Source organism: Poecilia formosa, unplaced genomic scaffold, assembly GCF_000485575.1.
Source record: "Poecilia formosa unplaced genomic scaffold, Poecilia_formosa-5.1.2 Scaffold143, whole genome shotgun sequence".
In the NCBI taxonomy this organism is placed as follows: domain Eukaryota; kingdom Metazoa; phylum Chordata; class Actinopteri; order Cyprinodontiformes; family Poeciliidae; genus Poecilia; species Poecilia formosa.
This window is the reverse complement of record NW_006800082.1, coordinates 1026550-1044490: the sequence shown is the minus strand read 5'-3', so window position 1 is coordinate 1044490 and position 17941 is coordinate 1026550. Positions and strand designations below refer to the sequence as shown.

Genomic DNA, 17941 nt, shown 5'->3' with positions numbered 1-17941 from the left:
ATGGTGCGAATGCTTTATCGGACTGTTCTGGGTTTGTTTGGATGGTTTTATTTTCCGTAATAAAATAGAAGCGTTGTTTTCTACTCGCTTTGTTTGATGTTAAGGTTTATTTGATGATCAGAAAAAGAAGAAATCTATGAGAGGAGAAATAGCTCGAAATTCAACAAGTGGAATGCTCTCTTCCACATTAGAAAGGTCATTTTAAACATTTAACGTGACAGTGCATGTATTCACAACACACCTCAATTTATTATGCAAATGGAAAAGTGTGAGGCCACCGGCGTCTCGGATTGCAAATATCCTGCAGGGACGGTAAACAATCTGTGCAGCGGCATTGTTCTGAGAATGTGCACGGGGTATTGACAGTATTTTCTAAAAGGAGACAATTTGCTGGCTGTCCAACAGGCTCCCCCTGCATACCAATCAGTCCGACATATGTTATGCTAAAAAGATGTCTTCATTTGCTTATCTGATGGGGATGTACACCAGTTAAACAAGAGTGAATTGTGGGCTTTCACTCCGCCGCTTGGCTCACAGCGACAGTCGACAGCCTTTCTGAAATTAAATAGCATCTTACTCAGTATTCTCATCACAGACGGGAGCAGAGAGCAGCGGCCAGGAATGGGTGGAAAAGAAAGCAGGATGAGGCGAAGGCACACAACGCTGCTGCACTTAACGCCCCTCTCCTCTCCTCTCCTCTGCTCTGCTCTGCTCTCCGCTCCGCTCTCAGGCGCTTAAAATCTCAAATGAATGAACATGTCTGTTGACTGTCGGTAATTTCATTATCCAAGTTAACAGGGCAACATGTTGCTCCACCTTATTTCTAAAGCATGTTTGACCCGCGCTAAATAATGAGGACAGGTCCAGATTCAATTAGCAGCCCCGAGGCTACGTTGCACTTTAAAAATTGGACATCTCTGCATTCAGATTCCCCCGACGTGAAGTTACAGCACGCCGCTTCTTGGGTCCAATTAAATAAACACTGTTGCAACAACAGACGATGCATGAATGAAAGAAAACGAGGAGAAGCTACCAGCTACCACTTCCACTGACCTAGTTTCTGGCTGAGTTCATAGAAGGCGAGTCTTATGAGAAAGGACAGCTCTGACTGAAAAATAAAAAGACTTAAACGCAATCAATCGGCCGAAGAGCAGAACCGTGGTCTGAGGGTCAATTACTGAAAAAGTCTGATTTTTCTTTTCCTTACTCATTAAATGCAACAAAACTAAAGAAATCCCACAATGTAAATCCATCAAAAACCACATTTATAAAAGATCTGCCGATCTGATTTTTCTCGGCCCAACACTGGTTTACAAAATTTTCTTCAGGATCCAGCCCACCAGATTTGACTGATTATGGTGTTAAAACATAAAGCAAAAATATGCTGCATGATGTTTGAACTAAAATATTTTTTTTCATGAGTCAAACTTTCCTCTGATTACTCAAAAACATAACATATATCCAGATTTAAGCTGTTTGCTGATAATTACCACACTAAAAATTTTTGGGGAATTTTTTGTTTTACTGGCATTTAATCCAGATTTTGGTTTCTGCACAGGCAGTTTGTTGTCCATTGCTAACTTTGATGGACTTTTTAAAATTTATATTTTTCAGATCACGTCAAGATTAGACATAATTTGATGATAAAATAAGGCGATGCCTTATTTATTTTTTAATTGGATTCTAAACTACTGCCTGTACCTGGAGTACAAGTGTCCGTTTGACGTGTTATTTTTTTAAGGGAAGAAAACAGTCTTGGCCAGGACAACATCAGATCAGTAAGACTTTTTTTTTTAATTGATCGTTCTCCTCAATCATAAATCAGTAAAGAAGAGAATAAGTCTGATTAGTGCATCTCGCCTTTTAAAAACTTCTTAATTTCAAACTCTTCCATTCTGCTTATCGAAACATTTTATAAAAATAGCTAAAGAACCTAAAAGTTAGACTTTCCTCAAGCTGAAACTAATTTAAAAAAAGTCTGATGGGTGCATGTCTCTTTTTAAAACTTTTGCTCATTTTAATTTGTTTTCTGCAGCATTCGACATAAGGAGTACAAAAAGAAAAGTCACATTTGTCACCTGAAAACTCCGTATATTTACGTCCTATTTTTATTCTTAGAAAACAAAACTATTCAGCTACTCCTATAAGCCCAAAGTGGAGCAGGCTGCAGTGATGTTAAATGATGCTGGCACCTATTGTTTGCGCCCTGAATCTCAGAAAATGATCCCACCACTGCGTGGACCGGTTGTCGTTTTTGGGGTGGAGGGGGGAATTAACCCAAATCGATTAGGAGTGGAGGTAATGATGAAACCACAGGTATTCCTCTAGCTGGGAGCCCCCCGCCCCCCTGTCTCTCTCTGTAAACAGAGATTATGCTTCAAACCGAACATTATCTTCATAACATGTTTGCCAATAGGAGCGATTTATGGCCCCGTAAATGGTCGATGCTTGTTGCGCTCTGTGCTGGGATGTAAAGTTCCCGTTTCTGTTCTGGGGGACTTTGTCTGGTCTCTATTAATAAAGAAGAAGGCTGCGGAGCGTCTAGACAGCGTTAATGTTGAGCCAGCTGCAGCAGACAAATTATACACAAGGTTATGCATTATGCAAAGGAGTGGGGACTACATTAAATACATTAAAGCAGTGCAGATTGTCTCCCCAGAGGACAGTATAGATCGCTGACAATGACCATATTAGGCAGGCTTCACAGAAAAAAAAAACAGGAGCAGAATCGATCAGATCACGGGTTGTCTGCCATTGCGCGCCTTGACGAGGCAGCCACAACAAGGATAAACAGCGCTCAATATTCCTCTCTGACACACAACAAGCTCAGAGAAAAAATAAATAAATAAACGGTCCAATCTCAGAGACTGGCCGTGGCCTGCTTTTTTTTTTTTTTTTTTATTCTCAAGAAGTCCACCTGAGACCCGGAGAGCGAGCCGGATCAACGCGCAGGTGGCGGAATGAAAGGGGGGCAGGTACGGTCTCTGCCGCTGCGAGGAGATAAAGAGGGAAGGAGTGAAAAGGGGAAGAGAAAGATCAGACACATTCGATAACAAATCAACTTGCCATCGCTTCTGTTACCAGTCCTCCCACCCCATACCCCCCCTCACAGCGATTATTGATAACCAATCAAACATCCAGTTGGCTGCCAATCAATTAACAGCCTGACAGAGCAGGAGCTGCGTGGGGGTTTTGGGTTCGTTTTGTGAATAAAGACCGGTGTCTCCAGTCCTCACCGTGATGTCACCTCAGCTAAATGAGCCAGGCTGGTGCGCCTGTAGACGCGGGGACTGGAAAAAGAGCGCATCTGTCTGGAAATTGCGTAATTTTGACTAAAATTAAAACGAGCGGAGCGTGATATTTTTTTCGCCCCCCTCTCCCTAGCAAAGTGACGCGCGGCGCGGCGTCATGTGCTGTCTGGCTCCCGGTGAAGCAGCCAGACCTCACGTCCTCCGACTGCGATCTCCAGAATACTAACCAGACAACACAGAGAGAGGCAGAGGGGCTGGGGGCGGGTGGGTGGAGGGGTTGGGGGGGCGCACGTCAACCTTAACATCTCCACAACAGGCTTCATGCAAACTTCCACACCTTGCAGCGCGATCAGGTACACACTTGTTCCCAGCCAGAACTCTCCAACTTGGCTGAGCCCAAGTGGCGTCCGCTGGCAACTTCAGCGGCAAGGTTGAGCGAGGACAGGCGCAGCGAGCGGAGAGCGGCGCTGCATTTAAAAAAAAAAAAAAAACACGCATGAAAACATCCCATATGGTGAATGAAAGTACGCGGAACACACAGAGGGACGCGCATGCAGAGAAGCGGGTCTGGCACTTGTCGCAGCTGCGTTTAGCCCGGGTCGGTACTCACCTAAGTTGCACGTTTTGACTCCGTGAAGTGCACGGGGGTTGGGGCTACAGCATAGTAAGGCAGTTCGCAGTACCCGCTCTCTCAACACGCACTAACTCCTTTCTTCTCTCGCCTCAGCAAATCAACACGGTGCTGACGTCAACGCAGCCAGTCAGCCAGACGAGCAGCAGCAGCAGGCAGGCGGGCAGGCGGGCGGGCAGCCGGGGCCGGGCGCTGCATGCGCTCCGCTCCGTCCAAACGCTGAGAAAGTGAGACACCTAGGGGGCTGTCTCATGTCGAGCCGCTGCTGCCTTACAGTGTTGGGAACGAAAGGTGACCGACACTGCCCTCTCTCCAGCTGTTTGATCACAAGTACAGTAGCCCACAGCCGTACTGTATGCAGCCAGGGGCGCAGCCAGGGCGACTGCGGCTCTGTGGGAGAAAACCTGAAAATGGGGGGGAGGGGGACGTGAAAGAAACGTAGCTATAGTAAATAATCATAGTAATAAGTATTTGATGAAAACTCCTCTTGATGAAAAGTTCTCTTTTGAATTAATGCCTAAAGACACTAAGATCAAACAAAGTGAAAAATCAAAAGCACTCAAATTTTGTGATCAATAAACAAATGTGACAGCAAGTGAAGTTTCAAAATTAAAAAGTAATACATTACAATGATATGAATAATAATAAATGATAAAAGGCAACCTTTCTCAAAAGGCTTTGGACAAAAACAGAATTTTATTTAAGTGTCCAGTTGATAATTATGAAAACAGGAAATAGAAAATATATTTGTAGTTCTGTGCTTCAGTGGTTTGTAGTTCCTATACATCCCAATGGCTAAACAATCCATCCATCCATCCATCCATCCATCCATCATGTGTACCAGGTAGATGTATTTTTTCTCGCCTGCTTCCTGAAAGAAGCAGAATGCCTCCCCATTGTTTCCTCTTTACAAACCAACAGTCAAAATGTGCACAGTAACTTATTTCTTCTGTTCTTATGCATGAACAAAAGAAAAAGACTCACAGACGAGGGTTACAATCAAAACAATGGATGGATGTGGCAGTCATTTTTATTTTAATCGTACCACATATGTTTTCAAGTCCAACCCAATTGGAGACCAGTGTGCTGTGATAAGTGGACATTTATTTGGTATTAATGTTATTTTCTATATTCTAGGACTGGGTTCTTTGGCTCTTCAGTCTCTTTCTGTGGTTCTTTATGACTCCTCCTGGACAAGGAACATGATGATTGCTCGCAGAACCTGGCAGCAGTGTCCAAACATTTTGCACTGTAATCCAGAATCAGCTACTTCAAAGAAATCAGGGACCATAAGTTTTCTTTATTAAATGCTACATTTAAAAATATATATATATTTTTTTATAGGAAATATAAATTATTTCCTATGAAACTGTTTGGGAGTAAATAAAATAAAGTGCTGTATGTATTTCCAGAAAAAAGTTCTCAATATTTGCCTTAATAAAAGAAAAGTGTCGACTTTTCTGTCTTTATGGTTTGAATATTTTGTTGGTCTAGAAAATATTTTCAGTCTGCTCTTAGCGACAAAAACGAGAACTTTGCATGCAGTGACAGTGGAAAGGAAAACTCCCCCTTAACGAGAAGACACTTCCAGCAGAACCAGAACCCAGACATCTGCCACAACCAACTGGATTTGACAATAGAAAGCATGCACCAATACAGGAGGACTTGAGTAATAAAGCATAAAAATAATTCAAAATAATTCAAAAAATGCTCACGTAGTTTTTCATGGCTTATTCATGGACCAGACTATATTGGTCCAACCTGTAGTCAGTAGGTTCTTCAGCCTGTATTTTATTTGTGGCTTTAGAATTGAACCTTTTCTTCCAGGCTGTTGTCCACTACTATCTGCTAAGTGGTCAACAGTTTCAGCTTCTCAGCAGCATCTGCCGGCTTTACAAGACAAATTCTTGTTTTAATAAATTATCAGCTCCCTCCCCCATCCCTCCGCCGCCCGTTTTATATAAATACAGCCAAAAGGATAATTGAGTTGTTTCTGTATGGATCATTTTTGCAGTGCATGACCGGCCCCAACTGCTTTAACTCTCCACTTTTTTTCTTTCTACTGTAGACAAATGAGCAGTGATGCAATGGATGGTACACCTCATTATTGTTTGGTCCGATAAAACTCTTAAGAGTATTTTTTTTTTTTACTAAGAGCACATGTTGGAGCGGTTCTGGATATAAACTTGATGAATGTCTCTGCCTTAATGCTGACTCGAGGAAACCTTTTAGCTATGGTTTAATTTGCCTCTCTTTTAATTCTTTTGTTATGCTCTCTTTAAAGGCTCCCTCTGAGCTCTTCTTCTCCCAAAATTCGCAAAGTGTCCGGCATTCAGTCAGAAGAGGAAGTTCTGACTATAATTTGTAAGTAATTTAGTTTTTCTGCAAAGATTTCTGTGTTCCCAAAATCCTATTCGATAGAGCAGTCTCCTGGGTTTTTATCAAACGCTCTAAGCACTGTACTACATCTATTTATCTTTTCTCCTCAGTTTTTGTCGAGATTCAACACCTAGACTGATAAGCAACCTAAAACCGTCTGAGCAGAACATTTTAGCAAAGACAAACCAAACACAAGACGTCAGGTTTTCTTGAGGCAACATCGCCAGTTTGATGAGTTCAGTTCCCCCTCGTGCCTCAGACTCACATCAACACTCTGCTGACTGGAGCTGATAAAATGAAAGCAATGCAACAAGCCAGAGTTTGGCTGGATTTTGTAAAGGAAGGCTGGGGTCACGCAGCGTCTGCTACGGATCACTCAGTATGTCTGATCACTCAGCGGCTGGCAGAGCATTTGGACGGTTTGGCAACAAAGGAACCTTCGCAGCAAACTGATATTAACAGGAAACTCAGCAAAGATTCAAAGGGCGATCAAAAGAAAATGCAGCTTTGAACCAATCCAGGAACTCCACTCATTCTCCTTGGTGCTGATTGGCTGAAAAGCACCAAGAGCAGAGAGATTAGACAGTACTAAGACAATTTCTTCTGTACGTAGTACTACTTATTAAGCTTTCTTTGGTGTTTAAACCATTAAAATTGTCAGATTTAAGCTGTTGTAGAGGTCTCAAGTCAATTTTTATTTCTTGGCTTCATTCATGTTCATTCATTTACAGTAAAAACCTGTGAATATTATCTGAAATAAAATAATTGAAGATGACGAGCTGGATTGTGAAAATCACAAAGGAACTAAGGAACTCTTTTAATCAGTATTTACACTTTTAGAAAGGATTAATACAAAATCAACAATTTTGGTGTCAGCTTAAGAGCTCATTTCCATCTGGTAGCAACACTTTAGCTTGCGTGAAAGTTGAAACTTCATGTGTCTTGTTAAAGAAACTGATCCGAGGGGTTTTTACTTCTCAACACCTTTGAAACGAGATGTAACCAGTCGAACGGTTGAAACAGAGAACACAGGTCTGAAGGCGCCTTTCAAGGAAAATCTCATTTCCTTTAAAATACAGCTGTGCTCTGGGAATTTTTAGATTCATCCAGGCATGGATCACAGAGAGCTTCATTACCTCGGATCTGCATGCTGTGCAGGCTTACCCGGGGATAAAGAAAAAGGCACTCCCTTAATCTGGCAATAATCCACCGTTTTACTGAGGGAGAGGAGGATGAGGGCAAAATTATAAAAACCAGATCACCACTGCACTTTAAAATAATACCACGAGCCAGACAAAGATGGGCTCCCTGCGTGGAGTTCTGGGTTAGAAACGGGGCAATTAAGTGTGGGAGGCTGGTTATCTGCAGCGGGACACATGTGTTTCTGTTCAGATCTCAGAGCTTTGTTTGGGATTTATTTATGCAGGCAGATGAGGATCTGATGTACACATTAATTCTTGATTTTATGGGATTCCACTGAAACCAAATTAGCCAAATAATTGGTACATGAGTGAATATCAGTGCCCTTCCCTCCAACAATCTATTAAGTAATGTAAAGTGATTAAGTCAATCGGTCTGCTCACAGAAAGCCCAACAAGCAGAAGCAAATTACACTGGAGGAGTGAGACGTCACTCCAGAGGCCCAGCAGGGCACAAACTTTATAAAACTGTTTTCTTATCAAGCAAATTATGAGAAGGCTGTTAACTATGTGAGCCACTGGGACAGTCAGACAATCAATATGGGAACACTGAAGACTCAAACAATATTAATATTAGGAATAAAATAGATGAATAAATAACAAACATTAATAGTAAATGTAATCGGACAAAAGGTATCAAAAGTGCAAACGAACACATAATTCCTGCAACTTTTATTGCATTTAAATGTATGGCAGCCATATTGAATTTAAACTAGTGACATCTTGGCAACTTCTGTTCAATTATTTTGACTTGAAACTTGGAAATGCGCAACTTATGAGTAAAAGAGCACGTATTTTAGAAATGGAAAGCATGTGAGATGAAAACATTTATGTTGAATCTAATTCAAGCAATATCTCAATAAAATGTCTCAATCTTTTAATTTTGTTTTTTTTCTCCTTCATTTATTATGATGGATTACTAGAGTTATACTAAGAAGAAAAATAAATGAAATAGTTTTTCTTTAAATTATATAAATAAAGATGTTACAAGTATAAACTCATATAAGAATAAAGACAAAATAACATGAGAATAAAGTCCTGATATTTTGAGAACAAAGTTATAATACTACAAGTATAAAGTTAATTCTCATATTATTTCAACTTTATTCTCAAACAAATTTATTCTTGTAATATATATTATTTACTCTCGTAAATTTGTCTATTTTTGTCCTTTTTTAAAACAAATGTAATTATTTTTTAGAGTGGCCATAATTTTAAAAAGGTAAGGAACGGGTGAATCAGTTTTATCTGAAATAATGTTCAGTCGTTATTTGAACCAGCACAGTTCTCAAATACACCATTGAAAAGATGAGTTTCTGTAGAAATCATCTATGACCTAAATGATGGATACATTTCAAATGATGTGTGAAGTGACTGATTAGATTTATATCGATGACTCAACAGACAACAGACAAACTGTTTTTATTTAGTCTTTAGTCTACAAAAATAAACTGTACTGTAAAAAAAAAAACGTATGTTCTAGTTATTGTTCTCAACTCACTTAATAAATGATGTATGTATATATAATTATTTAGTCTTCAAATGCAGAGGAAGTTTTTAAATTGGGTTGAATTTAAAAACTACATAATGTGTGTCCCTTTTTCATTCAATATATACAATTATTTATGAGATTGAGAAGCCTCCCATTCTTTTTTCTTTCAAATGCATTAAATATTATGCATATCCTGAAATATTAAAAAGGCACTTGAGAGCAACGCCATTGCAGTGTGATGCATGTTACATGTGCTACATTTAGCCTCCGTGCACTAAACAATTCCAAGTTACTCAAACAAACACTCTGCTGCTGTGAATCTAAATCTGTACCGCTTGATGGTTTTAAATAGTTCTAATATCTGCAGCACTTACAGAATCAAGAGGTAAAATAACGAACCCAGCTTTCTTATCGAGCTCTAATTAAAGGCGTCTGTGTGACCCATATTTTTGGGATGAATGAGGTTTGGGACTCAGTGCCACACAGAGAAGTCGGAACTTTTACAGATTTTGCATTTAAAAAACCATCAATTTGACTGTAAAGACGCATACGTAACAAAATGGGTTATACATCAAGTTTATATAGTTTAGAAGTTACTATTGGTTCCAGTAAACTCATCATCTAATGTTAACAAAAGTAATCAAAAACATTTCAGGGACATTTTAGCTGCTGATCAGCTGATCCTGGACAGTCAGGAGTTTCTCAAACACTTCAACTGAAATATGAAGCATGTTGAAGATGTCATTAAATATCTGATGCTGGTTTTTTTGTTCAAGGTTATTTGGGCCTGCCGGTTTTACAGAAACTTTTAAGACCTTTGAAACTTTATTGACAGAAAACTGAGAATCACTGGGAACAGATCCCAGTTCTGATTCTGACCACACGTTTCAGTTTTTAGTCATTCCTTGACCAAAATGGATTAACATTTTTTTAAATTAGTTTCATTAGATTCAATCTTACATTGTCAAATTGTCTTTAGCCAAATTATGACTATCAGATGTTCCTTTTTCCAATTTTAAAAACCAGAAATTGGAATCTGTTTGGTTCTCTATAAAATGCATGTAATTTTAAATTTAAATTAAATATTTTAAAAGCAATAACTGTGGAGAAAAAACAGAAACTTTAGCTTTACATTTATCTTTTCAAAAACTAAAATGATCACCCAAATAAATGTACTAACAATATAAATACAAATTGTCTTTTCTGTTGAATCAACCTGAAAACATTTGATCTCTGTGGCTGTTTTCAGACTGTTCCTCTACTAACATCACATTTGATTGGATTTAATTTGATCCAGTATTTTTTCCCTCATTTTCTCCTCACTTTGTTTTGGTCCCAGGGTGACATTTTTAGTTTTCATCTAGTTATTATTAGCACAAAAAAACAAAACACATTTATTAATGATGATGGCAATATGTTTGACAAAATGTTTTATAAAATAACATTTGTATTTCCTGAGCAATATTTTTATAACTGGCTTCAGGTTAAGATGTACGTGGCTCTGCTGACACACACACACCAAAAACACCCCCATTGTCTGCATCCTGTGTAGACATGGTGCTTGGAAAGGTTGTGTACGTGTGTGTATGTGTGTGTGTTGGGGGGTGCAGGCCCCACACAGAGGACCTTTGTGAAACTCTGCCCATGAAGCCCGGCTGAATGGACTCTTTTTACACTTGTGTAAACCCGGGGGCGTCTCTGGCACAGAGGCCACGCCTCGCTCACCTCTGACCTCCACCTCTGACCTCCAGTGGATTTGGTCAGGAGGTGCCTTTCGGTCACCATGTGCTCATGTGCAAAGCCGAAAGCAGCTCAATCTTTGCTTCACCCCAGTTCTCAAACTCATAATGTAGTTTCAGTGAAGCACAACCAGCAGGCATCAGAAGCTCAAAAGGCTTTTTATGCCCAAATGGTTGACTGAAATTTCAGCAAAAACCAAAAGTGGTGAACAAGTTGAAGCAGAATTGGATACATATTCCCCAAAACATAGAATGAAATCTTCTCTTCAGAGGGAGACCATGTCGGTTTAAACCTTCCTTGACCCCTGAATCACCACGATCTCTGTGTTTACCAAAGTTACAGGTTTGCTCACTTCCACACGCAGACAGAAAAAGCCCAAACCTGCTTCAGGTTAATGGGTGAAATGGCTTTGTTGACCTAGGTGTTTTATTTATCAAGTGCCTCTTTACTTCTCCATTCCAAGCCTTCAGCTGCACCCCCAGAGGACAAACCAGAGCGCTTAAGAGAATCCTGTGGATCAATAAATCTGTTGTCTTGAATAGCAAAGGAATGGCAAACCCCACGAATTCAAACTGTTTGGTCAGTTTCAGGTGAAGAGTATGCCTGATCCAAGACACAGCAGCCAATTTCTTAATGAACTGCAAGTGATTGTTAATAAGACGGGGATTATAACAGTAAGATGTTTAAACTGACAATGAATCATTAACAGGACACTTTTTACTGACTATAAACAATGAACACATAGCTATTCATACAGTTTTCCCCACTTATGCACAGAAAAAGCATCCCCATAATTGTAAAGGCTTGCAAACATATTTACAGCCCTTAATGTTTTCATTTTAATTATTAAATTCAAAAGTCAACTATTCCAGGGATTCTACTGTTGATGAGTGAGAACAAAAAAAACATATTTTTGTCAGCATGCATGATGCTGCGCATAGCAAAAAGCTAACACTACTTCCCACTGCACACACTGGCTCCAAAGTCCTACATGGTGGTGGCAGCATCATGCTCTGGGGTGGGGCAGCTCATCACATGGATGGAGCTGAAGAAAACCTTTCAGAGGCTACAGTATAGATGAAGTAGAGAAGGACAACAAACGTAAACATGCAGTCAGAGAAACAATCAAATGCTTCCCCTTACAGCATGTTAATGTGTTAGAATGGCCTAGTCAATGTCAAGAGCGCTCTCCATGTGATCTGATTGGGACGTTTTGGAACCAGAAAACCAATTCAGTCTCTACAAGGTCCGAAGCTAATAGAATCACGACCTAAACAACCTGTAGCTGGTTCCGACCATTTCCACCGCTTCCATTCTGCACCACGCCGTGTTGGTCTGTCACATGAAATTCAGTTCAGACATACTGGAGTTTGTGGAAGGATGCGAACATTTTGTAAAACATTAGCATCTAGACAAACCGAAAACAACAAGCTGATAAATTTGACCACCAGCCAGTGATCGATGCGACTCTGGTAAACAAGTGACTTTATCCTTGAAGAAAACAATCTGGCTCATTTATTGTACAGTGAAATAATGAAAGCGCCCTTGTCCTGCTGTAGTATAATATCCTGCATGTTGTTTAAAAAAATGGATTATGTGCAGAGAAGCAAGGCAAAAAATAAGGCTTGAAAAAGCTATTTTGTCCACAGTTTCATGCAATCTAAGGTGTGTGTGTGTGTATGTGTGTGTGTGTGTGTGTGTGTGCTGTCATGCGTGTGTATTCGCTGACTCTCCTCACTGAGATGCTGCAGAATCGTCTCAGGCTTACAGCTGCTCTGTGCAACAACAGGAAAATGTTGACATGAACTCATTACTCTGCCTGAGCTTCTTATATTGTTCATAATGTGTCAAAACCACATCTGAGTTATCCTAAATTTAAGCAATATTAAATAGAGAACAATTTCTGCACATTTCTGGTATGGTTTATCTAATCATAGAAGTTCAGTTTTTTGGCAGGAAAAAAAAACATTTGTTTGAAATATTCTGGTATTTCTAAGATGACAGACTCACCGCATCACAGATCTTCCAACATAATTAACAGAGCTTTTATTAAATATTCATAACTTCGTCCAGACCAGACTCACCTGGACTGTTTTACTCCTGGAGAACTAAGACTTCATCTCATCTGAACAGAGCCGACTCTTCCATTCCTGTGTTTCCCATTTTGAAGAACAGCTTGACTCCACACTGGGCCTCTGCATCCCGTCACATCTATGGCAAAGGGAAACACTGGGGTCAATTTGATTTGATTTCTGAATGAGAAATGCTCTTGTTGCTAAATGAAAAGTTGTATCCAGTGAACTTGTTTGAGTTTTCAGAATATTTATTTTGCTTTCAAAGGCTGTCAGGTTTATGCAGATGTTTGGAATAAAGACAAGTTTATTTATTTTAAAAAAATATTTTTCTTTTAGCTGATGAAAGTTTGATGGAAGGAAAATCTCAGGTCATCTTAATAAAAGTCTATTCTTATTTTCACAGGTTTGTGAATCAAAGTCTTCAAAGTGTCCTTTGTGAAGACCCCAAAGGAAGAGGATACTTTTATGCGTCTCATTGAAAATCACTTAATTATCCTTAATATATCATAAAGTGTTCACTTCTCCTTACATCCTTCCAAACTGTCTGAATCTGTTCTGCTTTGGGAGGTCACAGGGAAAAGTGTTTTGACCATAAAGCTGCTGAGACAAACACTAAACCCCACACGGACCACGGTGGGGTAATTTTCTCATTAATAATTAACATATTTGAACCCATTTACACTCACTCACTGTCAGCTGATCTTCTGCTCTGGAAAAAGCAGAAACGGCAGCAGAGAAGCAGGGATGTTAGAGGAGCGAGTCGCTGCTCCGCTCCGTCTTCATGAGCTGCAGACCGACCGCATGAATCAGAGGGATTTCACTCAATGCACTTTTTTCCACCACAGACCTTCACAGATGCAACATCTTTCGAAAGTTAAGATTGTATTGTAATTATTTTTTAGTATTAAAATGTTGCCTTTTAGATTCATTTGTAGAGAAGGAATACTTAAACTACCAACGGACTTTTGTTACTATAATCTCCCTTCCTCTCATCTGTTTATGATTTAAAACTGTTCTGTTGTTTACTCCTGTGTTGTTTTTTATTCTTTAACAACATTGAGGAGTTTTAGTCTTCCCAAATAAAATCTGTACATATTTGCATTAGTTGCCCAGCATTTAATCAGCTTCCACTGCGAGCTAAACAGCTAACGGCGACGTCCCTACCGCCTGGCACAATGCAAGGAGCATCACCAGAAGGTGGGTGACGCCATCTTGGATTTTAGTGCCACATCAATCGCAGAATCAGGTTTGTTGAAGGAAAAAAAGGACATTGGTTACTCACTTGGTAATCTGACATTTTCTCATTTACTGACAATTTGTCAGATTACTGACAAAACGATTTTGTCAGCTGCACTAATAGCATCCCTGGTGCAATTTTTCAGTTTTTCCATATTCTTGGAAAAAGCCTACTGTTTTAAATTGCCCCTTTGAATCAGAGTATGCTAGTTTTGACAACTTTACGGTTCTTTCTAATGTAGTAAATTTGCTCTTATTGCACATGCTCTTATTCTTACTTGTTGTTCTATTAAAAGATATTTCTATCCGACCTAAAACATTAAACATTTCTGCTTTTTAAAGTCAGCTTTAAAATCATCTTTATTAAGCAATTTGAATTGAAAATAATTACTTCAAGAAAGAAACAAATAGTGCTATATTTTGTTGGAATTAACGCTTTCAAAAAGACTAAACCTGCTGTCCTTCAACAGTAAGATTAACTTTATTCTCTGTTAAATGGGACGTCTGTGTGTAATGTTTCACAGTCTTTACTGGCGGCCATATTTTCTGGTTGTCTTGTCTCTTAGCAATAAAATGAGCAGAAATCTTGCTCGAATGCCGAGGTCTGTGGTTCGCCTTCTGACTGGGCTAGATATCAACCATATGTTGGACCACAGACAACATTTTTGTCTGTATATTAAAACAGAAACAGCATTTTATTTTTTTTTTCCCCTTTCAACACGCACAAATATTTACAATAAATCCGATTTAAGACATCAAACAAACACTCCTTCCCACTCTCCAGTTTACACCAGCAGTGTGAATTTGTTTTTCTGCCTGCTTTCAGCAGCTCTCAGTCTGATTCCTTTCCTGAAGAGCTGCTTAATAGCCTCTTTCCTCTCACAGGAGATTGCACAGACGTCTTTGCTGGGCCAAAACGCCCAGAGAAAAGCTAACTTACTGCTAAATACGTGGACTCAGATTCATCTCACGTCACTGCAATGAATAAAAGAACTAGTCGTGAAGTGGAGAATGAAGTCTACAAAGAAAGACGGTGAGATTTTAAAATAAAATAAAAAGGAAAAAATCCATATAAAATACAGATTTATTGTTAGAAAACAGTTACTGCTTTAAAACTAGTGTTTTTAATTTGATAAATAATTGTCTGCAGGTTTTTCACATTAGACAAGACCTGAAGAAACAAATAATTGACTAAATACACGAACCAATAAATGACTTAATGAGTGAGGAATGTCCTGGAAATCAAATGGCTCTTAATTTTATGTACAGTCACTCTGTCATTGAGAATATAACTTCCAATCAGGCTCCCTTATTAGTTTAAAAGAAACTTTTAAAAATAACCTCTAACCATACTTTTCACTCAGCTCACATTTCTGTCTTTAAAACATTTTTTATGGTCTGATGTAATATTCTAATGTCAACTGTTGTGTTTTCATTTGCTGGAAGCAGAACATCATAATTTCCAGCAATAAAGACTTGAAAACATCACTCTGTGTGGAATTAATCACATTAATGTGTTTCACTTTGTGAACTGAACTACTAAACTTAATGGACATTTCAGCAATATTCAAATATATAGAACATAAATGTGACATCTATGTTGCTTTAAATCTCATTTTTCTAGTCAAAAGTTCCAAAAACGGAATGAAACTTCAGTGAAAATGATTAAAAATAATGAACCTACAGGAGAAACCCAGGACATGGATCCAAGCAGCGAACAGACCAGGAGCTGAAATCCAAAGGAAGGTGACTGCTGACGAGAGGCAGGTGGCTGATTACTGACGAGGTGCAGCGGGGAGGGAAGAGAACGGACTGAGAGAAACTGGAAAATGAACAACAGGAGCTGAACAGAGACATTAAGAGACCATAAATCATAACAACACTTAACAAAATCTAATTGCATGAACAGAACACACGGAGAAACTCCACAAACAAAACCAACAACAAACGAAAACAAAATTTTGTATGGCAAGACCTTTCGAGAATTAATGAATGCAGCAGGGGATGATGCGACATACATGGTTCTAATTAAACAAAGTTCTTACTGAAAAACTGTTTTTCAGAGGGTCGTGGTGCTTATATAGAAATAATACATTGATCTTATTGCCTTTATGTAGAACACAAAATAAAAATAATTAGTACGGCTACTACTACAATATAATTTATGTTAATGTTTGCTACAACATTTGTGTATTATTGCAAATTAGACACATAAAGGCAAAAATGTAAAATTAAAAAAAAAATGCTTAATTTAGTCAAAAATTGAACAGTCTCCTACCTGTTGGTTGTTGAGCTTTAACATAGGTCGTGTGACTCATTCGTCAGTATCGCCGCCATCTTGTGAGAGGCATTCTAGCAGAGCCACCCTTCAAAATCTGAACAAGGTATGCTCTGCTCTACGGGGTTTAACTCAATCTACACTAAAACAACAACAACAGCAACAACAACAACAAAAAAAACTTCTGTTGCACTTTAGAAATAAAATGAATAAATTCCAAACAATGAAAAGACAAAATTACCAAAACTAGAGAATATTTTTTTCTTAGGAGATTCTTTCCATCTAAAGCAGGCAGTGTTACTATCCATATAACAAGAATAAACAATTTCTCTTTTATTGAATTAGTAAAATAATTTGATTTATTGTTATTATTACTAGTATTTAATAAAGTAATCCCTAAATTGTTTTTTTTTCTTTCTTTTTTTGCATGTTTGTACAGAAGTCAAACCAGATGTGTAGATGTTATTACTCTGTGATGAAATGTTGTGCTCCACACTTTCTTTGCTCGTTTGCATTTACAGAGATGAATGAGAACGTTTCACTGCTTTACCAGCTCCTTCTGTTTTGTAGCTCCAGTTTCCCCCACAGGCAGCCATGAACTGCAGGGAAAGCGTTGCTGTGAAGGAAGCCCAAATCCAAACTTCTTTATCATTTTCTCTCCTTTTCTTCCCCGTTCTGCTGGGAAACGAAAGGCATGTAAAAACTCTCATTCCTATTGTACAGAGAAGGGCCAGCCAAGCTTGTGTGTCCATAGTGTTTAACCAGTGGACCGATGGCAAACGACAGAGTAATCACCTTACAGTGCTGGTGAAACCAGAAGGCCCGGTCACTGCAGGGAAGCCCCTCACAGCTAATCCTTCATCACTTCAGTCTTCGGTTTCCAGTGTCTGTGAGGGAATCATGCAGGATGACACAAATACACATTTCATTTTAAACAGTATTGTAACTTCAATCAAGACCATTGGGATCTTGTTAGAACTGCTGAATGACAGATAATAAAACTGAATCACTGGCATGAATCAAACAGAAGACTTGAAAATGTAAGGTCTCAGCCACTAAATGTTTCCAACTTGAGGCCCATATCCTGGACAATTCAGATGAAAAAGTAAACAATTAAAAAAATAAAAATATTGCAGTCACCTTGTAAAATAAAATGTTGTTTTAGAATAAAACTTTGTTTTATTTTAAAATTATTTTAATTTTAACACTCAAAAAAAAAAATAAAAAAAAAAACCCAGAAAGAACCAACACTGTTCTCCACCGAAAGAATATAATGTCCTCAAAAAACATGGTGGTGGCAGCATCATGCTATGGGGTTAACAACAAAGTGCTCAAAAGAACACTTTTTTCAGTAAAACATGGTGGCAGCATCAACATGTTTCCTTTTTTTTCTTTTTTTTTCTTTTTCTTTTTGCAGTGGATGAATTATGAATAGTATCAGTTTTTCATATGTCTTCTGTGGGGTCATTTAGAGAAAACGTCCTCACCAGTTGATAGATTTCATTTATTTTTACTGGTTAAGTGGCCAAATATTACACAGTCATAGAAACTGAAAGGTCTAAGGTTTGTGTAGCATAAATGTCATATTTAGCTTTATTTTACCACAGGGTGTCTAACTTTAGGAGTCGTTATAAGTTCATCTTTTCTAGCCCGAAAAGAT

The 17941-nt window shown here is 38.7% G+C and overlaps 1 protein-coding gene across 3 annotated transcripts in view; it reads right to left on the bottom strand.

Annotated features, from left to right (window-relative positions):
* Positions 1-15787, bottom strand: part of zbtb16a (zinc finger and BTB domain containing 16a) — a 192576-nt gene extending 176789 nt beyond the window's left edge. Inside the window, exons 1-2 of one of the 3 annotated variants that reach the window (XM_016676911.1) lie at positions 15688-15787; positions 12777-12903 (exon numbers count right to left, since the gene is read on the bottom strand). The gene's annotated coding sequence lies outside the window, so the exon portion shown is untranslated. Of the gene's footprint in view, positions 1-3588; positions 3719-3861; positions 4088-12776; positions 12904-15687 lie in introns of those variants that run through there. The other 2 variants (XM_016676910.1, XM_007562976.2) reach the window with 2 other exon arrangements.
* Between the last annotated feature and the right edge of the window lie 2154 nt (positions 15788-17941).